Genomic DNA, 18,996 nt, shown 5'->3' on the forward strand with positions numbered 1-18,996 from the left:
TACGTGAGGGCTGTCTTCATGGAGCATATACTTAGTGCAATCAGGGTTCGATTCTCCGGCAGGGCTTTTATTTGCTCAGTTTGGAATGCAAAACTTCTCAGGATTTCCCCAAATGTGTAAACTGTTGGTCTACTTTCCAGCTTGCTCAGCCTTTCGGGGGATGATTCCATTGGCTATGCCCTCTTGCCCATCGGTGGACACTCAAATTGAAGGCAAGTCACAGTGTGATTGGCTGCCAAGCAGCTACCGTGGTGCAATGCAATTGGAAGTCTGCCAAGGGCATACATGTACTAATGCAATGCTTTGGTAGCAGTTTTGATCAGCAGGTTTCCATTACTGTTCTTCACGCCTCCCCTAGCGATGACTATGTCATCAATTCCCTTTGAAAGCAGATAGAGTACGCTTCTTTTCCAGTATTTATCGAAGCTCGGGGACTTTTTCATAATCAACGGAAGGTATTGTTGATTAACAGCAAAAGACATGGAAATGAAACCACAAAATCCTTCGAGCCGGATATGAACCAGCGACCTAAGGATGCCCGAATTAATGCTACAGTCCTCCGCTCTACCAACTGAGCTATCGAAGGAGGGGTAGCAGAAGCTCATAGCACTGAAATTACCTCTCGCTCAAGAAAGGTTGTGGGGGGTGGGGACCAGGAGCAGACAGATGAAAATCATCAATATTAATCGCGGCTCCCTCTCAAAGCTACCACTTCTGAGAGCACACTGTGAGTTACGTCTTATCACCTCAAAGGAGGATTTCACACCAAAGTGGATGTTCCGTCTTGGCTTGGTGAAAAGCAGGGGCGCCGCAATGATGAATTTTACAGAAAGGAAAGGAACTTTGATACAAAGACCTTAGGAAGCATTGGTGGCAAATGGATGGAAGCCTTTAACCGTGAGAAAAATGACAGAAAGTTATGGGAGTCATTACCACGCACCCAGCTTCAAGAACATGCATTTTGGGTTCATTTTTGAAAGGAAAGAGAATGGAAAAATCAGTAGAGTAAAGGCAACATATTCAGTTTTTCTTGAAGCTACTGTAGAGAGTCTCTGGTTTAGAGGAAGAACCCTTACCAATGACCAAGATGGCTGCCACCGATTTCTATCCTAAATGTATTAAGATTGCCAAGATTAATCATCACTTTGATGGCTTAAACAAGTAAGATTCTTTGGTTCTATAAGCATCAAAAATGAGATAGCCCCATTTCATGGGGTTTTCCAAGGCACACGTCTCACAGTTTAAGTGGGGTTCGTATCCCAGTTGCATGACATATCTCTTCCTTAATACTGACAGCCAGCCTAGTTTTCTGCCAAAATCCAAGATAAGCATGGCAAAAGTCTGGAGATGCCGGGGATTGAATCCGGGGCCTCATACATGCAAAGCATGCGCTCTACCACTGAGCTACATCCCCTTGTATGCCAAGTTTTACTGTATGCATGGAAACCCTGAATGTAAGTGTCTGCCAAGTCAACCCACTTGACACTGCAGCATAAAGTCTCAGTCAGGAAAATCCTTAAGCCTCGCACCTGGATTATCTTCCTGGTCTATAGTCTTGTTTAGAGATGCTTGTGTGCAGCCTTCTTAGCGCAGTAGGCAGCGCGTCAGTCTCATAATCTGAAGGTCCTGAGTTCGATCCTCAGAGAGGGCATTTATTTCCTCCTTTTGGCAAGCAAAATTCTCAGATTTTCTTGAAAAGTGGAAACTATGCCTATTTCAAACAATATTTTTCAATGCAACCTATTTAAGTGGGGTTCTGACCCCCCAACTGCCTGAGAAACCTCAACTTTCCACAAGGTGGCAGGCTAGCCTTCTGGAAAAAGCCGAGATACAGAACAGCGACTCCTGGAGATGCCGGGGATTGAACCCGGGGCCTCATACATGCGAAGCATGCGCTCTACCACTGAGCTACATCCCCTCCACTGCCCTCTAAAGTTTTGCTGGATGCAAGGAGACTCTGGAGCCCACGGACTGCAAAGTCTCGATTTGAGACTAGAATGTAAAGTGTCAGGCATGAAATTGCCCACGCCTTACGTGAGGGCTGTCTTCATGGAGCATATACTTAGTGCAATCAGGGTTCGATTCTCCGGCAGGGCTTTTATTTGCTCAGTTTGGAATGCAAAACTTCTCAGGATTTCCCCAAATGTGTAAACTGTTGGTCTACTTTCCAGCTTGCTCAGCCTTTCGGGGGATGATTCCATTGGCTATGCCCTCTTGCCCATCGGTGGACACTCAAATTGAAGGCAAGTCACAGTGTGATTGGCTGCCAAGCAGCTACCGTGGTGCAATGCAATTGGAAGTCTGCCAAGGGCATACATGTACTAATGCAATGCTTTGGTAGCAGTTTTGATCAGCAGGTTTCCTTTACTGTTCTTCACGCCTCCCCTAGCGATGACTATGTCATCAATTCCCTTTGAAAGCAGATAGAGTACGCTTCTTTTCCAGTATTTATCGAAGCTCGGGGACTTTTTCATAATCAACGGAAGGTATTGTTGATTAACAGCAAAAGACATGGAAATGAAACCACAAAATCCTTCGAGCCGGATTTGAACCAGCGACCTAAGGATGCCCGAATTAATGCTACAGTCCTCCACTCTACCAACTGAGCTATCGAAGTAGGGGTAGCAGAAGCTCATAGCACTGAAATTACCTCTTGCTCAAGAAAGGTTGTGGGGGGTGGGGACCAGGAGCAGACAGATGAAAATCATCAATATTAATCGCGGCTCCCTCTCAAAGCTACCACTTCTGAGAGCACACTGTGAGTTACGTCTTATCACCTCAAAGGAGGATTTCACACCAAAGTGGATGTTCCGTCTTGGCTTGGTGAAAAGCAGGGGCGCCGCAATGATGAATTTTACAGAAAGGAAAGGAACTTTGATACAAAGACCTTAGGAAGCATTGGTGGCAAATGGATGGAAGCCTTTAACCGTGAGAAAAATGACAGAAAGTTATGGGAGTCATTACCACGCACCCAGCTTCAAGAACATGCATTTTGGGTTCATTTTTGAAAGGAAAGAGAATGGAAAAATCAGTAGAGTAAAGGCAACATATTCAGTTTTTCTTGAAGCTACTGTAGAGAGTCTCTGGTTTAGAGGAAGAACCCTTACCAATGACCAAGATGGCTGCCACCGATTTCTATCCTAAATGTATTAAGATTGCCAAGATTAATCATCACTTTGATGGCTTAAACAAGTAAGATTCTTTGGTTCTATAAGCATCAAAAATGAGATAGCCCCATTTCATGGGGTTTTCCAAGGCACACGTCTCACAGTTTAAGTGGGGTTCGTATCCCAGTTGCATGACATATCTCTTCCTTAATACTGACAGCCAGCCTAGTTTTCTGCCAAAATCCAAGATAAGCATGGCAAAAGTCTGGAGATGCCGGGGATTGAACCCGGGGCCTCATACATGCAAAGTATGCGCTCTACCACTGAGCTACATCCCCTTGTATGCCAAGTTTTACTGTATGCATGGAAACCCTGAATGTAAGTGTCTGCCAAGTCAACCCACTTGACACTGCAGCATAAAGTCTCAGTCAGGAAAATCCTTAAGCCTCGCACCTGGATTATCTTCCTGGTCTATAGTCTTGTTTAGAGATGCTTGTGTGCAGCCTTCTTAGCGCAGTAGGCAGCGCGTCAGTCTCATAATCTGAAGGTCCTGAGTTCGATCCTCAGAGAGGGCATTTATTTCCTCCTTTTGGCAAGCAAAATTCTCAGATTTTCTTGAAAAGTGGAAACTATGCCTATTTCAAACAATATTTTTCAATGCAACCTATTTAAGTGGGGTTCTGACCCCCCAACTGCCTGAGAAACCTCAACTTTCCACAAGGTGGCAGGCTAGCCTTCTGGAAAAAGCCGAGATACAGAACAGCGACTCCTGGAGATGCCGGGGATTGAACCCGGGGCCTCATACATGCGAAGCATGCGCTCTACCACTGAGCTACATCCCCTCCACTGCCCTCTAAAGTTTTGCTGGATGCAAGGAGACTCTGGAGCCCACGGACTGCAAAGTCTCGATTTGAGACTAGAATGTAAAGTGTCAGGCATGAAATTGCCCACGCCTTACGTGAGGGCTGTCTTCATGGAGCATATACTTAGTGCAATCAGGGTTCGATTCTCCGGCAGGGCTTTTATTTGCTCAGTTTGGAATGCAAAACTTCTCAGGATTTCCCCAAATGTGTAAACTGTTGGTCTACTTTCCAGCTTGCTCAGCCTTTCGGGGGATGATTCCATTGGCTATGCCCTCTTGCCCATCGGTGGACACTCAAATTGAAGGCAAGTCACAGTGTGATTGGCTGCCAAGCAGCTACCGTGGTGCAATGCAATTGGAAGTCTGCCAAGGGCATACATGTACTAATGCAATGCTTTGGTAGCAGTTTTGATCAGCAGGTTTCCTTTACTGTTCTTCACGCCTCCCCTAGCGATGACTATGTCATCAATTCCCTTTGAAAGCAGATAGAGTACGCTTCTTTTCCAGTATTTATCGAAGCTCGGGGACTTTTTCATAATCAACGGAAGGTATTGTTGATTAACAGCAAAAGACATGGAAATGAAACCACAAAATCCTTCGAGCCGGATTTGAACCAGCGACCTAAGGATGCCCGAATTAATGCTACAGTCCTGCGCTCTACCAACTGAGCTATCGAAGGAGGGGTAGCAGAAGCTCATAGCACTGAAATTACCTCTCGCTCAAGAAAGGTTGTGGGGGGTGGGGACCAGGAGCAGACAGATGAAAATCATCAATATTAATCGCGGCTCCCTCTCAAAGCTACCACTTCTGAGAGCACACTGTGAGTTACGTCTTATCACCTCAAAGGAGGATTTCACACCAAAGTGGATGCTCCGTCTTGGCTTGGTGAAAAGCAGGGGCGCCGCAATGATGAATTTTACAGAAAGGAAAGGAACTTTGATACAAAGACCTTAGGAAGCATTGGTGGCAAATGGATGGAAGCCTTTAACCGTGAGAAAAATGACAGAAAGTTATGGGAGTCATTACCACGCACCCAGCTTCAAGAACATGCATTTTGGGTTCATTTTTGAAAGGAAAGAGAATGGAAAAATCAGTAGAGTAAAGGCAACATATTCAGTTTTTCTTGAAGCTACTGTAGAGAGTCTCTGGTTTAGAGGAAGAACCCTTACCAATGACCAAGATGGCTGCCACAGATTTCTATCCTAAATGTATTAAGATTGCCAAGATTAATCATCACTTTGATGGCTTAAACAAGTAAGATTCTTTGGTTCTATAAGCATCAAAAATGAGATAGCCCCATTTCATGGGGTTTTCCAAGGCACACGTCTCACAGTTTAAGTGGGGTTCGTATCCCAGTTGCATGACATATCTCTTCCTTAATACTGACAGCCAGCCTAGTTTTCTGCCAAAATACAAGATAAGCATGGCAAAAGTCTGGAGATGCCGGGGATTGAACCCGGGGCCTCATACATGCAAAGCATGCGCTCTACCACTGAGCTACATCCCCTTGTATGCCAAGTTTTACTGTATGCATGGAAACCCTGAATGTAAGTGTCTGCCAAGTCAACCCACTTGACACTGCAGCATAAAGTCTCAGTCAGGAAAATCCTTAAGCCTCGCACCTGGATTATCTTCCTGGTCTATAGTCTTGTTTAGAGATGCTTGTGTGCAGCCTTCTTAGCGCAGTAGGCAGCGCGTCAGTCTCATAATCTGAAGGTCCTGAGTTCGATCCTCAGAGAGGGCATTTATTTCCTCCTTTTGGCAAGCAAAATTCTCAGATTTTCTTGAAAAGTGGAAACTATGCCTATTTCAAACAATATTTTTCAATGCAACCTATTTAAGTGGGGTTCTGACCCCCCAACTGCCTGAGAAACCTCAACTTTCCACAAGGTGGCAGGCTAGCCTTCTGGAAAAAGCCAAGATACAGAACAGCGACTCCTGGAGATGCCGGGGATTGAACCCGGGGCCTCATACATGCGAAGCATGCGCTCTACCACTGAGCTACATCCCCTCCACTGCCCTCTAAAGTTTTGCTGGATGCAAGGAGACTCTGGAGCCCACGGACTGCAAAGTCTCGATTTGAGACTAGAATGTAAAGTGTCAGGCATGAAATTGCCCACGCCTTACGTGAGGGCTGTCTTCATGGAGCATATACTTAGTGCAATCAGGGTTCGATTCTCCGGCAGGGCTTTTATTTGCTCAGTTTGGAATGCAAAACTTCTCAGGATTTCCCCAAATGTGTAAACTGTTGGTCTACTTTCCAGCTTGCTCAGCCTTTCGGGGGATGATTCCATTGGCTATGCCCTCTTGCCCATCGGTGGACACTCAAATTGAAGGCAAGTCACAGTGTGATTGGCTGCCAAGCAGCTACCGTGGTGCAATGCAATTGGAAGTCTGCCAAGGGCATACATGTACTAATGCAATGCTTTGGTAGCAGTTTTGATCAGCAGGTTTCCTTTACTGTTCTTCACGCCTCCCCTAGCGATGACTATGTCATCAATTCCCTTTGAAAGCAGATAGAGTACGCTTCTTTTCCAGTATTTATCGAAGCTCGGGGACTTTTTCATAATCAACGGAAGGTATTGTTGATTAACAGCAAAAGACATGGAAATGAAACCACAAAATCCTTCGAGCCGGATTTGAACCAGCGACCTAAGGATGCCCGAATTAATGCTACAGTCCTCCACTCTACCAACTGAGCTATCGAAGTAGGGGTAGCAGAAGCTCATAGCACTGAAATTACCTCTCGCTCAAGAAAGGTTGTGGGGGGTGGGGACCAGGAGCAGACAGATGAAAATCATCAATATTAATCGCGGCTCCCTCTCAAAGCTACCACTTCTGAGAGCACACTGTGAGTTACGTCTTATCACCTCAAAGGAGGATTTCACACCAAAGTGGATGTTCCGTCTTGGCTTGGTGAAAAGCAGGGGCGCCGCAATGATGAATTTTACAGAAAGGAAAGGAACTTTGATACAAAGACCTTAGGAAGCATTGGTGGCAAATGGATGGAAGCCTTTAACCGTGAGAAAAATGACAGAAAGTTATGGGAGTCATTACCACGCACCCAGCTTCAAGAACATGCATTTTGGGTTCATTTTTGAAAGGAAAGAGAATGGAAAAATCAGTAGAGTAAAGGCAACATATTCAGTTTTTCTTGAAGCTACTGTAGAGAGTCTCTGGTTTAGAGGAAGAACCCTTACCAATGACCAAGATGGCTGCCACAGATTTCTATCCTAAATGTATTAAGATTGCCAAGATTAATCATCACTTTGATGGCTTAAACAAGTAAGATTCTTTGGTTCTATAAGCATCAAAAATGAGATAGCCCCATTTCATGGGGTTTTCCAAGGCACACGTCTCACAGTTTAAGTGGGGTTCGTATCCCAGTTGCATGACATATCTCTTCCTTAATACTGACAGCCAGCCTAGTTTTCTGCCAAAATACAAGATAAGCATGGCAAAAGTCTGGAGATGCCGGGGATTGAACCCGGGGCCTCATACATGCAAAGCATGCGCTCTACCACTGAGCTACATCCCCTTGTATGCCAAGTTTTACTGTATGCATGGAAACCCTGAATGTAAGTGTCTGCCAAGTCAACCCACTTGACACTGCAGCATAAAGTCTCAGTCAGGAAAATCCTTAAGCCTCGCACCTGGATTATCTTCCTGGTCTATAGTCTTGTTTAGAGATGCTTGTGTGCAGCCTTCTTAGCGCAGTAGGCAGCGCGTCAGTCTCATAATCTGAAGGTCCTGAGTTCGATCCTCAGAGAGGGCATTTATTTCCTCCTTTTGGCAAGCAAAATTCTCAGATTTTCTTGAAAAGTGGAAACTATGCCTATTTCAAACAATATTTTTCAATGCAACCTATTTAAGTGGGGTTCTGACCCCCCAACTGCCTGAGAAACCTCAACTTTCCACAAGGTGGCAGGCTAGCCTTCTGGAAAAAGCCAAGATACAGAACAGCGACTCCTGGAGATGCCGGGGATTGAACCCGGGGCCTCATACATGCGAAGCATGCGCTCTACCACTGAGCTACATCCTCTCCACTGCCCTCTAAAGTTTTGCTGGATGCAAGGAGACTCTGGAGCCCACGGACTGCAAAGTCTCGATTTGAGACTAGAATGTAAAGTGTCAGGCATGAAATTGCCCACGCCTTACGTGAGGGCTGTCTTCATGGAGCATATACTTAGTGCAATCAGGGTTCGATTCTCCGGCAGGGCTTTTATTTGCTCAGTTTGGAATGCAAAACTTCTCAGGATTTCCCCAAATGTGTAAACTGTTGGTCTACTTTCCAGCTTGCTCAGCCTTTCGGGGGATGATTCCATTGGCTATGCCCTCTTGCCCATCGGTGGACACTCAAATTGAAGGCAAGTCACAGTGTGATTGGCTGCCAAGCAGCTACCGTGGTGCAATGCAATTGGAAGTCTGCCAAGGGCATACATGTACTAATGCAATGCTTTGGTAGCAGTTTTGATCAGCAGGTTTCCTTTACTGTTCTTCACGCCTCCCCTAGCGATGACTATGTCATCAATTCCCTTTGAAAGCAGATAGAGTACGCTTCTTTTCCAGTATTTATCGAAGCTCGGGGACTTTTTCATAATCAACGGAAGGTATTGTTGATTAACAGCAAAAGACATGGAAATGAAACCACAAAATCCTTCGAGCCGGATTTGAACCAGCGACCTAAGGATGCCCGAATTAATGCTACAGTCCTCCACTCTACCAACTGAGCTATCGAAGTAGGGGTAGCAGAAGCTCATAGCACTGAAATTACCTCTCGCTCAAGAAAGGTTGTGGGGGGTGGGGACCAGGAGCAGACAGATGAAAATCATCAATATTAATCGCGGCTCCCTCTCAAAGCTACCACTTCTGAGAGCACACTGTGAGTTACGTCTTATCACCTCAAAGGAGGATTTCACACCAAAGTGGATGTTCCGTCTTGGCTTGGTGAAAAGCAGGGGCGCCGCAATGATGAATTTTACAGAAAGGAAAGGAACTTTGATACAAAGACCTTAGGAAGCATTGGTGGCAAATGGATGGAAGCCTTTAACCGTGAGAAAAATGACAGAAAGTTATGGGAGTCATTACCACGCACCCAGCTTCAAGAACATGCATTTTGGGTTCATTTTTGAAAGGAAAGAGAATGGAAAAATCAGTAGAGTAAAGGCAACATATTCAGTTTTTCTTGAAGCTACTGTAGAGAGTCTCTGGTTTAGAGGAAGAACCCTTACCAATGACCAAGATGGCTGCCACAGATTTCTATCCTAAATGTATTAAGATTGCCAAGATTAATCATCACTTTGATGGCTTAAACAAGTAAGATTCTTTGGTTCTATAAGCATCAAAAATGAGATAGCCCCATTTCATGGGGTTTTCCAAGGCACACGTCTCACAGTTTAAGTGGGGTTCGTATCCCAGTTGCATGACATATCTCTTCCTTAATACTGACAGCCAGCCTAGTTTTCTGCCAAAATACAAGATAAGCATGGCAAAAGTCTGGAGATGCCGGGGATTGAACCCGGGGCCTCATACATGCAAAGCATGCGCTCTACCACTGAGCTACATCCCCTTGTATGCCAAGTTTTACTGTATGCATGGAAACCCTGAATGTAAGTGTCTGCCAAGTCAACCCACTTGACACTGCAGCATAAAGTCTCAGTCAGGAAAATCCTTAAGCCTCGCACCTGGATTATCTTCCTGGTCTATAGTCTTGTTTAGAGATGCTTGTGTGCAGCCTTCTTAGCGCAGTAGGCAGCGCGTCAGTCTCATAATCTGAAGGTCCTGAGTTCGATCCTCAGAGAGGGCATTTATTTCCTCCTTTTGGCAAGCAAAATTCTCAGATTTTCTTGAAAAGTGGAAACTATGCCTATTTCAAACAATATTTTTCAATGCAACCTATTTAAGTGGGGTTCTGACCCCCCAACTGCCTGAGAAACCTCAACTTTCCACAAGGTGGCAGGCTAGCCTTCTGGAAAAAGCCAAGATACAGAACAGCGACTCCTGGAGATGCCGGGGATTGAACCCGGGGCCTCATACATGCGAAGCATGCGCTCTACCACTGAGCTACATCCCCTCCACTGCCCTCTAAAGTTTTGCTGGATGCAAGGAGACTCTGGAGCCCACGGACTGCAAAGTCTCGATTTGAGACTAGAATGTAAAGTGTCAGGCATGAAATTGCCCACGCCTTACGTGAGGGCTGTCTTCATGGAGCATATACTTAGTGCAATCAGGGTTCGATTCTCCGGCAGGGCTTTTATTTGCTCAGTTTGGAATGCAAAACTTCTCAGGATTTCCCCAAATGTGTAAACTGTTGGTCTACTTTCCAGCTTGCTCAGCCTTTCGGGGGATGATTCCATTGGCTATGCCCTCTTGCCCATCGGTGGACACTCAAATTGAAGGCAAGTCACAGTGTGATTGGCTGCCAAGCAGCTACCGTGGTGCAATGCAATTGGAAGTCTGCCAAGGGCATACATGTACTAATGCAATGCTTTGGTAGCAGTTTTGATCAGCAGGTTTCCTTTACTGTTCTTCACGCCTCCCCTAGCGATGACTATGTCATCAATTCCCTTTGAAAGCAGATAGAGTACGCTTCTTTTCCAGTATTTATCGAAGCTCGGGGACTTTTTCATAATCAACGGAAGGTATTGTTGATTAACAGCAAAAGACATGGAAATGAAACCACAAAATCCTTCGAGCCGGATTTGAACCAGCGACCTAAGGATGCCCGAATTAATGCTACAGTCCTCCACTCTACCAACTGAGCTATCGAAGTAGGGGTAGCAGAAGCTCATAGCACTGAAATTACCTCTCGCTCAAGAAAGGTTGTGGGGGGTGGGGACCAGGAGCAGACAGATGAAAATCATCAATATTAATCGCGGCTCCCTCTCAAAGCTACCACTTCTGAGAGCACACTGTGATTTACGTCTTATCACCTCAAAGGAGGATTTCACACCAAAGTGGATGTTCCGTCTTGGCTTGGTGAAAAGCAGGGGCGCCGCAATGATGAATTTTACAGAAAGGAAAGGAACTTTGATACAAAGACCTTAGGAAGCATTGGTGGCAAATGGATGGAAGCCTTTAACCGTGAGAAAAATGACAGAAAGTTATGGGAGTCATTACCACGCACCCAGCTTCAAGAACATGCATTTTGGGTTCATTTTTGAAAGGAAAGAGAATGGAAAAATCAGTAGAGTAAAGGCAACATATTCAGTTTTTCTTGAAGCTACTGTAGAGAGTCTCTGGTTTAGAGGAAGAACCCTTACCAATGACCAAGATGGCTGCCACAGATTTCTATCCTAAATGTATTAAGATTGCCAAGATTAATCATCACTTTGATGGCTTAAACAAGTAAGATTCTTTGGTTCTATAAGCATCAAAAATGAGATAGCCCCATTTCATGGGGTTTTCCAAGGCACACGTCTCACAGTTTAAGTGGGGTTCGTATCCCAGTTGCATGACATATCTCTTCCTTAATACTGACAGCCAGCCTAGTTTTCTGCCAAAATACAAGATAAGCATGGCAAAAGTCTGGAGATGCCGGGGATTGAACCCGGGGCCTCATACATGCAAAGCATGCGCTCTACCACTGAGCTACATCCCCTTGTATGCCAAGTTTTACTGTATGCATGGAAACCCTGAATGTAAGTGTCTGCCAAGTCAACCCACTTGACACTGCAGCATAAAGTCTCAGTCAGGAAAATCCTTAAGCCTCGCACCTGGATTATCTTCCTGGTCTATAGTCTTGTTTAGAGATGCTTGTGTGCAGCCTTCTTAGCGCAGTAGGCAGCGCGTCAGTCTCATAATCTGAAGGTCCTGAGTTCGATCCTCAGAGAGGGCATTTATTTCCTCCTTTTGGCAAGCAAAATTCTCAGATTTTCTTGAAAAGTGGAAACTATGCCTATTTCAAACAATATTTTTCAATGCAACCTATTTAAGTGGGGTTCTGACCCCCCAACTGCCTGAGAAACCTCAACTTTCCACAAGGTGGCAGGCTAGCCTTCTGGAAAAAGCCAAGATACAGAACAGCGACTCCTGGAGATGCCGGGGATTGAACCCGGGGCCTCATACATGCGAAGCATGCGCTCTACCACTGAGCTACATCCCCTCCACTGCCCTCTAAAGTTTTGCTGGATGCAAGGAGACTCTGGAGCCCACGGACTGCAAAGTCTCGATTTGAGACTAGAATGTAAAGTGTCAGGCATGAAATTGCCCACGCCTTACGTGAGGGCTGTCTTCATGGAGCATATACTTAGTGCAATCAGGGTTCGATTCTCCGGCAGGGCTTTTATTTGCTCAGTTTGGAATGCAAAACTTCTCAGGATTTCCCCAAATGTGTAAACTGTTGGTCTACTTTCCAGCTTGCTCAGCCTTTCGGGGGATGATTCCATTGGCTATGCCCTCTTGCCCATCGGTGGACACTCAAATTGAAGGCAAGTCACAGTGTGATTGGCTGCCAAGCAGCTACCGTGGTGCAATGCAATTGGAAGTCTGCCAAGGGCATACATGTACTAATGCAATGCTTTGGTAGCAGTTTTGATCAGCAGGTTTCCTTTACTGTTCTTCACGCCTCCCCTAGCGATGACTATGTCATCAATTCCCTTTGAAAGCAGATAGAGTACGCTTCTTTTCCAGTATTTATCGAAGCTCGGGGACTTTTTCATAATCAACGGAAGGTATTGTTGATTAACAGCAAAAGACATGGAAATGAAACCACAAAATCCTTCGAGCCGGATTTGAACCAGCGACCTAAGGATGCCCGAATTAATGCTACAGTCCTCCACTCTACCAACTGAGCTATCGAAGTAGGGGTAGCAGAAGCTCATAGCACTGAAATTACCTCTCGCTCAAGAAAGGTTGTGGGGGGTGGGGACCAGGAGCAGACAGATGAAAATCATCAATATTAATCGCGGCTCCCTCTCAAAGCTACCACTTCTGAGAGCACACTGTGAGTTACGTCTTATCACCTCAAAGGAGGATTTCACACCAAAGTGGATGTTCCGTCTTGGCTTGGTGAAAAGCAGGGGCGCCGCAATGATGAATTTTACAGAAAGGAAAGGAACTTTGATACAAAGACCTTAGGAAGCATTGGTGGCAAATGGATGGAAGCCTTTAACCGTGAGAAAAATGACAGAAAGTTATGGGAGTCATTACCACGCACCCAGCTTCAAGAACATGCATTTTGGGTTCATTTTTGAAAGGAAAGAGAATGGAAAAATCAGTAGAGTAAAGGCAACATATTCAGTTTTTCTTGAAGCTACTGTAGAGAGTCTCTGGTTTAGAGGAAGAACCCTTACCAATGACCAAGATGGCTGCCACAGATTTCTATCCTAAATGTATTAAGATTGCCAAGATTAATCATCACTTTGATGGCTTAAACAAGTAAGATTCTTTGGTTCTATAAGCATCAAAAATGAGATAGCCCCATTTCATGGGGTTTTCCAAGGCACACGTCTCACAGTTTAAGTGGGGTTCGTATCCCAGTTGCATGACATATCTCTTCCTTAATACTGACAGCCAGCCTAGTTTTCTGCCAAAATACAAGATAAGCATGGCAAAAGTCTGGAGATGCCGGGGATTGAACCCGGGGCCTCATACATGCAAAGCATGCGCTCTACCACTGAGCTACATCCCCTTGTATGCCAAGTTTTACTGTATGCATGGAAACCCTGAATGTAAGTGTCTGCCAAGTCAACCCACTTGACACTGCAGCATAAAGTCTCAGTCAGGAAAATCCTTAAGCCTCGCACCTGGATTATCTTCCTGGTCTATAGTCTTGTTTAGAGATGCTTGTGTGCAGCCTTCTTAGCGCAGTAGGCAGCGCGTCAGTCTCATAATCTGAAGGTCCTGAGTTCGATCCTCAGAGAGGGCATTTATTTCCTCCTTTTGGCAAGCAAAATTCTCAGATTTTCTTGAAAAGTGGAAACTATGCCTATTTCAAACAATATTTTTCAATGCAACCTATTTAAGTGGGGTTCTGACCCCCCAACTGCCTGAGAAACCTCAACTTTCCACAAGGTGGCAGGCTAGCCTTCTGGAAAAAGCCAAGATACAGAACAGCGACTCCTGGAGATGCCGGGGATTGAACCCGGGGCCTCATACATGCGAAGCATGCGCTCTACCACTGAGCTACATCCTCTCCACTGCCCTCTAAAGTTTTGCTGGATGCAAGGAGACTCTGGAGCCCACGGACTGCAAAGTCTCGATTTGAGACTAGAATGTAAAGTGTCAGGCATGAAATTGCCCACGCCTTACGTGAGGGCTGTCTTCATGGAGCATATACTTAGTGCAATCAGGGTTCGATTCTCCGGCAGGGCTTTTATTTGCTCAGTTTGGAATGCAAAACTTCTCAGGATTTCCCCAAATGTGTAAACTGTTGGTCTACTTTCCAGCTTGCTCAGCCTTTCGGGGGATGATTCCATTGGCTATGCCCTCTTGCCCATCGGTGGACACTCAAATTGAAGGCAAGTCACAGTGTGATTGGCTGCCAAGCAGCTACCGTGGTGCAATGCAATTGGAAGTCTGCCAAGGGCATACATGTACTAATGCAATGCTTTGGTAGCAGTTTTGATCAGCAGGTTTCCTTTACTGTTCTTCACGCCTCCCCTAGCGATGACTATGTCATCAATTCCCTTTGAAAGCAGATAGAGTACGCTTCTTTTCCAGTATTTATCGAAGCTCGGGGACTTTTTCATAATCAACGGAAGGTATTGTTGATTAACAGCAAAAGACATGGAAATGAAACCACAAAATCCTTCGAGCCGGATTTGAACCAGCGACCTAAGGATGCCCGAATTAATGCTACAGTCCTCCACTCTACCAACTGAGCTATCGAAGTAGGGGTAGCAGAAGCTCATAGCACTGAAATTACCTCTCGCTCAAGAAAGGTTGTGGGGGGTGGGGACCAGGAGCAGACAGATGAAAATCATCAATATTAATCGCGGCTCCCTCTCAAAGCTACCACTTCTGAGAGCACACTGTGAGTTACGTCTTATCACCTCAAAGGAGGATTTCACACCAAAGTGGATGTTCCGTCTTGGCTTGGTGAAAAGCAGGGGCGCCGCAATGATGAATTTTACAGAAAGGAAAGGAACTTTGATACAAAGACCTTAGGAAGCATTGGTGGCAAATGGATGGAAGCCTTTAACCGTGAGAAAAATGACAGAAAGTTATGGGAGTCATTACCACGCACCCAGCTTCAAGAACATGCATTTTGGGTTCATTTTTGAAAGGAAAGAGAATGGAAAAATCAGTAGAGTAAAGGCAACATATTCAGTTTTTCTTGAAGCTACTGTAGAGAGTCTCTGGTTTAGAGGAAGAACCCTTACCAATGACCAAGATGGCTGCCACAGATTTCTATCCTAAATGTATTAAGATTGCCAAGATTAATCATCACTTTGATGGCTTAAACAAGTAAGATTCTTTGGTTCTATAAGCATCAAAAATGAGATAGCCCCATTTCATGGGGTTTTCCAAGGCACACGTCTCACAGTTTAAGTGGGGTTCGTATCCCAGTTGCATGACATATCTCTTCCTTAATACTGACAGCCAGCCTAGTTTTCTGCCAAAATACAAGATAAGCATGGCAAAAGTCTGGAGATGCCGGGGATTGAACCCGGGGCCTCATACATGCAAAGCATGCGCTCTACCACTGAGCTACATCCCCTTGTATGCCAAGTTTTACTGTATGCATGGAAACCCTGAATGTAAGTGTCTGCCAAGTCAACCCACTTGACACTGCAGCATAAAGTCTCAGTCAGGAAAATCCTTAAGCCTCGCACCTGGATTATCTTCCTGGTCTATAGTCTTGTTTAGAGATGCTTGTGTGCAGCCTTCTTAGCGCAGTAGGCAGCGCGTCAGTCTCATAATCTGAAGGTCCTGAGTTCGATCCTCAGAGAGGGCATTTATTTCCTCCTTTTGGCAAGCAAAATTCTCAGATTTTCTTGAAAAGTGGAAACTATGCCTATTTCAAACAATATTTTTCAATGCAACCTATTTAAGTGGGGTTCTGACCCCCCAACTGCCTGAGAAACCTCAACTTTCCACAAGGTGGCAGGCTAGCCTTCTGGAAAAAGCCGAGATACAGAACAGCGACTCCTGGAGATGCCGGGGATTGAACCCGGGGCCTCATACATGCGAAGCATGCGCTCTACCACTGAGCTACATCCCCTCCACTGCCCTCTAAAGTTTTGCTGGATGCAAGGAGACTCTGGAGCCCACGGACTGCAAAGTCTCGATTTGAGACTAGAATGTAAAGTGTCAGGCATGAAATTGCCCACGCCTTACGTGAGGGCTGTCTTCATGGAGCATATACTTAGTGCAATCAGGGTTCGATTCTCCGGCAGGGCTTTTATTTGCTCAGTTTGGAATGCAAAACTTCTCAGGATTTCCCCAAATGTGTAAACTGTTGGTCTACTTTCCAGCTTGCTCAGCCTTTCGGGGGATGATTCCATTGGCTATGCCCTCTTGCCCATCGGTGGACACTCAAATTGAAGGCAAGTCACAGTGTGATTGGCTGCCAAGCAGCTACCGTGGTGCAATGCAATTGGAAGTCTGCCAAGGGCATACATGTACTAATGCAATGCTTTGGTAGCAGTTTTGATCAGCAGGTTTCCATTACTGTTCTTCACGCCTCCCCTAGCGATGACTATGTCATCAATTCCCTTTGAAAGCAGATAGAGTACGCTTCTTTTCCAGTATTTATCGAAGCTCGGGGACTTTTTCATAATCAACGGAAGGTATTGTTGATTAACAGCAAAAGACATGGAAATGAAACCACAAAATCCTTCGAGCCGGATATGAACCAGCGACCTAAGGATGCCCGAATTAATGCTACAGTCCTCCGCTCTACCAACTGAGCTATCGAAGGAGGGGTAGCAGAAGCTCATAGCACTGAAATTACCTCTCGCTCAAGAAAGGTTGTGGGGGGTGGGGACCAGGAGCAGACAGATGAAAATCATCAATATTAATCGCGGCTCCCTCTCAAAGCTACCACTTCTGAGAGCACACTGTGAGTTACGTCTTATCACCTCAAAGGAGGATTTCACACCAAAGTGGATGTTCCGTCTTGGCTTGGTGAAAAGCAGGGGCGCCGCAATGATGAATTTTACAGAAAGGAAAGGAACTTTGATACAAAGACCTTAGGAAGCATTGGTGGCAAATGGATGGAAGCCTTTAACCGTGAGAAAAATGACAGAAAGTTATGGGAGTCATTACCACGCACCCAGCTTCAAGAACATGCATTTTGGGTTCATTTTTGAAAGGAAAGAGAATGGAAAAATCAGTAGAGTAAAGGCAACATATTCAGTTTTTCTTGAAGCTACTGTAGAGAGTCTCTGGTTTAGAGGAAGAACCCTTACCAATGACCAAGATGGCTGCCACCGATTTCTATCCTAAATGTATTAAGATTGCCAAGATTAATCATCACTTTGATGGCTTAAACAAGTAAGATTCTTTGGTTCTATAAGCATCAAAAATGAGATAGCCCCATTTCATGGGGTTTTCCAAGGCACACGTCTCACAGTTTAAGTGGGGTTCGTATCCCAGTTGCATGACATATCTCTTCCTTAATACTGACAGCCAGCCTAGTTTTCTGCCAAAATCCAAGATAAGCATGGCAAAAGTCTGGAGATGCCGGGGATTGAATCCGGGGCCTCATACATGCAAAGCATGCGCTCTACCACTGAGCTACATCCCCTTGTATGCCAAGTTTTACTGTATGCATGGAAACCCTGAATGTAAGTGTCTGCCAAGTCAACCCACTTGACACTGCAGCATAAAGTCTCAGTCAGGAAAATCCTTAAGCCTCGCACCTGGATTATCTTCCTGGTCTATAGTCTTGTTTAGAGATGCTTGTGTGCAGCCTTCTTAGCGCAGTAGGCAGCGCGTCAGTCTCATAATCTGAAGGTCCTGAGTTCGATCCTCAGAGAGGGCATTTATTTCCTCCTTTTGGCAAGCAAAATTCTCAGATTTTCTTGAAAAGTGGAAACTATGCCTATTTCAAACAATATTTTTCAATGCAACCTATTTAAGTGGGGTTCTGACCCCCCAACTGCCTGAGAAACCTCAACTTTCCACAAGGTGGCAGGCTAGCCTTCTGGAAAAAGCCGAGATACAGAACAGCGACTCCTGGAGATGCCGGGGATTGAACCCGGGGCCTCATACATGCGAAGCATGCGCTCTACCACTGAGCTACATCCCCTCCACTGCCCTCTAAAGTTTTGCTGGATGCAAGGAGACTCTGGAGCCCACGGACTGCAAAGTCTCGATTTGAGACTAGAATGTAAAGTGTCAGGCATGAAATTGCCCACGCCTTACGTGAGGGCTGTCTTCATGGAGCATATACTTAGTGCAATCAGGGTTCGATTCTCCGGCAGGGCTTTTATTTGCTCAGTTTGGAATGCAAAACTTCTCAGGATTTCCCCAAATGTGTAAACTGTTGGTCTACTTTCCAGCTTGCTCAGCCTTTCGGGGGATGATTCCATTGGCTATGCCCTCTTGCCCATCGGTGGACACTCAAATTGAAGGCAAGTCACAGTGTGATTGGCTGCCAAGCAGCTACCGTGGTGCAATGCAATTGGAAGTCTGCCAAGGGCATACATGTACTAATGCAATGCTTTGGTAGCAGTTTTGATCAGCAGGTTTCCTTTACTGTTCTTCACGCCTCCCCTAGCGATGACTATGTCATCAATTCCCTTTGAAAGCAGATAGAGTACGCTTCTTTTCCAGTATTTATCGAAGCTCGGGGACTTTTTCATAATCAACGGAAGGTATTGTTGATTAACAGCAAAAGACATGGAAATGAAACCACAAAATCCTTCGAGCCGGATTTGAACCAGCGACCTAAGGATGCCCGAATTAATGCTACAGTCCTCCACTCTACCAACTGAGCTATCGAAGTAGGGGTAGCAGATGCTCATAGCACTGAAATTACCTCTTGCTCAAGAAAGGTTGTGGGGGGTGGGGACCAGGAGCAGACAGATGAAAATCATCAATATTAATCGCGGCTCCCTCTCAAAGCTACCACTTCTG

General features: G+C 45.4%; 37 non-coding genes across 37 annotated transcripts; 9 read left to right on the top strand and 28 right to left on the bottom strand.

Annotated features, from left to right (window-relative positions):
• Positions 1 to 500: 500 nt before the first annotated feature.
• TRNAY-GUA (transfer RNA tyrosine (anticodon GUA)) lies at positions 501 to 586 on the bottom strand. The gene is given in 2 exon segments: positions 501 to 536; positions 550 to 586. It is a non-coding gene; the product is annotated as a tRNA-Tyr (tRNA).
• Positions 587 to 1,342: 756 nt separating this feature from the next.
• Positions 1,343 to 1,414, bottom strand: TRNAA-UGC (transfer RNA alanine (anticodon UGC)). Its single transcript has one exon. It is a non-coding gene; the product is annotated as a tRNA-Ala (tRNA).
• Positions 1,415 to 1,578: 164 nt separating this feature from the next.
• Positions 1,579 to 1,651, top strand: TRNAM-CAU (transfer RNA methionine (anticodon CAU)). Its single transcript has one exon. It is a non-coding gene; the product is annotated as a tRNA-Met (tRNA).
• A 195-nt stretch (positions 1,652 to 1,846) lies between these two features.
• Positions 1,847 to 1,918, bottom strand: TRNAA-CGC (transfer RNA alanine (anticodon CGC)). Its single transcript has one exon. It is a non-coding gene; the product is annotated as a tRNA-Ala (tRNA).
• A 613-nt stretch (positions 1,919 to 2,531) lies between these two features.
• Positions 2,532 to 2,617, bottom strand: TRNAY-GUA (transfer RNA tyrosine (anticodon GUA)). Its single transcript is given in 2 exon segments — positions 2,532 to 2,567; positions 2,581 to 2,617. It is a non-coding gene; the product is annotated as a tRNA-Tyr (tRNA).
• Positions 2,618 to 3,373: 756 nt separating this feature from the next.
• Positions 3,374 to 3,445, bottom strand: TRNAA-UGC (transfer RNA alanine (anticodon UGC)). The gene has a single exon. It is a non-coding gene; the product is annotated as a tRNA-Ala (tRNA).
• Positions 3,446 to 3,609: 164 nt separating this feature from the next.
• On the top strand, positions 3,610 to 3,682 carry TRNAM-CAU (transfer RNA methionine (anticodon CAU)). Its single transcript has one exon. It is a non-coding gene; the product is annotated as a tRNA-Met (tRNA).
• Positions 3,683 to 3,877: 195 nt separating this feature from the next.
• Positions 3,878 to 3,949, bottom strand: TRNAA-CGC (transfer RNA alanine (anticodon CGC)). Its single transcript has one exon. It is a non-coding gene; the product is annotated as a tRNA-Ala (tRNA).
• Positions 3,950 to 4,562: 613 nt separating this feature from the next.
• On the bottom strand, positions 4,563 to 4,648 carry TRNAY-GUA (transfer RNA tyrosine (anticodon GUA)). Its single transcript is given in 2 exon segments — positions 4,563 to 4,598; positions 4,612 to 4,648. It is a non-coding gene; the product is annotated as a tRNA-Tyr (tRNA).
• Positions 4,649 to 5,404: 756 nt separating this feature from the next.
• On the bottom strand, positions 5,405 to 5,476 carry TRNAA-UGC (transfer RNA alanine (anticodon UGC)). Its single transcript has one exon. It is a non-coding gene; the product is annotated as a tRNA-Ala (tRNA).
• A 164-nt stretch (positions 5,477 to 5,640) lies between these two features.
• On the top strand, positions 5,641 to 5,713 carry TRNAM-CAU (transfer RNA methionine (anticodon CAU)). Its single transcript has one exon. It is a non-coding gene; the product is annotated as a tRNA-Met (tRNA).
• A 195-nt stretch (positions 5,714 to 5,908) lies between these two features.
• On the bottom strand, positions 5,909 to 5,980 carry TRNAA-CGC (transfer RNA alanine (anticodon CGC)). The gene has a single exon. It is a non-coding gene; the product is annotated as a tRNA-Ala (tRNA).
• A 613-nt stretch (positions 5,981 to 6,593) lies between these two features.
• On the bottom strand, positions 6,594 to 6,679 carry TRNAY-GUA (transfer RNA tyrosine (anticodon GUA)). Its single transcript is given in 2 exon segments — positions 6,594 to 6,629; positions 6,643 to 6,679. It is a non-coding gene; the product is annotated as a tRNA-Tyr (tRNA).
• A 756-nt stretch (positions 6,680 to 7,435) lies between these two features.
• On the bottom strand, positions 7,436 to 7,507 carry TRNAA-UGC (transfer RNA alanine (anticodon UGC)). The gene has a single exon. It is a non-coding gene; the product is annotated as a tRNA-Ala (tRNA).
• Positions 7,508 to 7,671: 164 nt separating this feature from the next.
• On the top strand, positions 7,672 to 7,744 carry TRNAM-CAU (transfer RNA methionine (anticodon CAU)). The gene has a single exon. It is a non-coding gene; the product is annotated as a tRNA-Met (tRNA).
• A 195-nt stretch (positions 7,745 to 7,939) lies between these two features.
• TRNAA-CGC (transfer RNA alanine (anticodon CGC)) lies at positions 7,940 to 8,014 on the bottom strand. The gene has a single exon. It is a non-coding gene; the product is annotated as a tRNA-Ala (tRNA).
• A 610-nt stretch (positions 8,015 to 8,624) lies between these two features.
• TRNAY-GUA (transfer RNA tyrosine (anticodon GUA)) lies at positions 8,625 to 8,710 on the bottom strand. The gene is given in 2 exon segments: positions 8,625 to 8,660; positions 8,674 to 8,710. It is a non-coding gene; the product is annotated as a tRNA-Tyr (tRNA).
• A 756-nt stretch (positions 8,711 to 9,466) lies between these two features.
• Positions 9,467 to 9,538, bottom strand: TRNAA-UGC (transfer RNA alanine (anticodon UGC)). Its single transcript has one exon. It is a non-coding gene; the product is annotated as a tRNA-Ala (tRNA).
• Positions 9,539 to 9,702: 164 nt separating this feature from the next.
• Positions 9,703 to 9,775, top strand: TRNAM-CAU (transfer RNA methionine (anticodon CAU)). Its single transcript has one exon. It is a non-coding gene; the product is annotated as a tRNA-Met (tRNA).
• Positions 9,776 to 9,970: 195 nt separating this feature from the next.
• On the bottom strand, positions 9,971 to 10,042 carry TRNAA-CGC (transfer RNA alanine (anticodon CGC)). Its single transcript has one exon. It is a non-coding gene; the product is annotated as a tRNA-Ala (tRNA).
• A 613-nt stretch (positions 10,043 to 10,655) lies between these two features.
• On the bottom strand, positions 10,656 to 10,741 carry TRNAY-GUA (transfer RNA tyrosine (anticodon GUA)). Its single transcript is given in 2 exon segments — positions 10,656 to 10,691; positions 10,705 to 10,741. It is a non-coding gene; the product is annotated as a tRNA-Tyr (tRNA).
• Positions 10,742 to 11,497: 756 nt separating this feature from the next.
• On the bottom strand, positions 11,498 to 11,569 carry TRNAA-UGC (transfer RNA alanine (anticodon UGC)). Its single transcript has one exon. It is a non-coding gene; the product is annotated as a tRNA-Ala (tRNA).
• A 164-nt stretch (positions 11,570 to 11,733) lies between these two features.
• TRNAM-CAU (transfer RNA methionine (anticodon CAU)) lies at positions 11,734 to 11,806 on the top strand. The gene has a single exon. It is a non-coding gene; the product is annotated as a tRNA-Met (tRNA).
• Positions 11,807 to 12,001: 195 nt separating this feature from the next.
• TRNAA-CGC (transfer RNA alanine (anticodon CGC)) lies at positions 12,002 to 12,073 on the bottom strand. Its single transcript has one exon. It is a non-coding gene; the product is annotated as a tRNA-Ala (tRNA).
• Positions 12,074 to 12,686: 613 nt separating this feature from the next.
• On the bottom strand, positions 12,687 to 12,772 carry TRNAY-GUA (transfer RNA tyrosine (anticodon GUA)). Its single transcript is given in 2 exon segments — positions 12,687 to 12,722; positions 12,736 to 12,772. It is a non-coding gene; the product is annotated as a tRNA-Tyr (tRNA).
• A 756-nt stretch (positions 12,773 to 13,528) lies between these two features.
• TRNAA-UGC (transfer RNA alanine (anticodon UGC)) lies at positions 13,529 to 13,600 on the bottom strand. Its single transcript has one exon. It is a non-coding gene; the product is annotated as a tRNA-Ala (tRNA).
• A 164-nt stretch (positions 13,601 to 13,764) lies between these two features.
• TRNAM-CAU (transfer RNA methionine (anticodon CAU)) lies at positions 13,765 to 13,837 on the top strand. Its single transcript has one exon. It is a non-coding gene; the product is annotated as a tRNA-Met (tRNA).
• A 195-nt stretch (positions 13,838 to 14,032) lies between these two features.
• On the bottom strand, positions 14,033 to 14,107 carry TRNAA-CGC (transfer RNA alanine (anticodon CGC)). The gene has a single exon. It is a non-coding gene; the product is annotated as a tRNA-Ala (tRNA).
• Positions 14,108 to 14,717: 610 nt separating this feature from the next.
• TRNAY-GUA (transfer RNA tyrosine (anticodon GUA)) lies at positions 14,718 to 14,803 on the bottom strand. Its single transcript is given in 2 exon segments — positions 14,718 to 14,753; positions 14,767 to 14,803. It is a non-coding gene; the product is annotated as a tRNA-Tyr (tRNA).
• A 756-nt stretch (positions 14,804 to 15,559) lies between these two features.
• On the bottom strand, positions 15,560 to 15,631 carry TRNAA-UGC (transfer RNA alanine (anticodon UGC)). Its single transcript has one exon. It is a non-coding gene; the product is annotated as a tRNA-Ala (tRNA).
• Positions 15,632 to 15,795: 164 nt separating this feature from the next.
• On the top strand, positions 15,796 to 15,868 carry TRNAM-CAU (transfer RNA methionine (anticodon CAU)). The gene has a single exon. It is a non-coding gene; the product is annotated as a tRNA-Met (tRNA).
• Positions 15,869 to 16,063: 195 nt separating this feature from the next.
• TRNAA-CGC (transfer RNA alanine (anticodon CGC)) lies at positions 16,064 to 16,135 on the bottom strand. Its single transcript has one exon. It is a non-coding gene; the product is annotated as a tRNA-Ala (tRNA).
• A 613-nt stretch (positions 16,136 to 16,748) lies between these two features.
• Positions 16,749 to 16,834, bottom strand: TRNAY-GUA (transfer RNA tyrosine (anticodon GUA)). The gene is given in 2 exon segments: positions 16,749 to 16,784; positions 16,798 to 16,834. It is a non-coding gene; the product is annotated as a tRNA-Tyr (tRNA).
• A 756-nt stretch (positions 16,835 to 17,590) lies between these two features.
• Positions 17,591 to 17,662, bottom strand: TRNAA-UGC (transfer RNA alanine (anticodon UGC)). The gene has a single exon. It is a non-coding gene; the product is annotated as a tRNA-Ala (tRNA).
• A 164-nt stretch (positions 17,663 to 17,826) lies between these two features.
• On the top strand, positions 17,827 to 17,899 carry TRNAM-CAU (transfer RNA methionine (anticodon CAU)). Its single transcript has one exon. It is a non-coding gene; the product is annotated as a tRNA-Met (tRNA).
• Positions 17,900 to 18,094: 195 nt separating this feature from the next.
• Positions 18,095 to 18,166, bottom strand: TRNAA-CGC (transfer RNA alanine (anticodon CGC)). The gene has a single exon. It is a non-coding gene; the product is annotated as a tRNA-Ala (tRNA).
• A 613-nt stretch (positions 18,167 to 18,779) lies between these two features.
• On the bottom strand, positions 18,780 to 18,865 carry TRNAY-GUA (transfer RNA tyrosine (anticodon GUA)). The gene is given in 2 exon segments: positions 18,780 to 18,815; positions 18,829 to 18,865. It is a non-coding gene; the product is annotated as a tRNA-Tyr (tRNA).
• Between the last annotated feature and the right edge of the window lie 131 nt (positions 18,866 to 18,996).

This window comes from Lissotriton helveticus, chromosome 1_2, assembly GCF_964261635.1.
Source record: "Lissotriton helveticus chromosome 1_2, aLisHel1.1, whole genome shotgun sequence".
Lineage (NCBI taxonomy): Eukaryota > Metazoa > Chordata > Amphibia > Caudata > Salamandridae > Lissotriton > Lissotriton helveticus.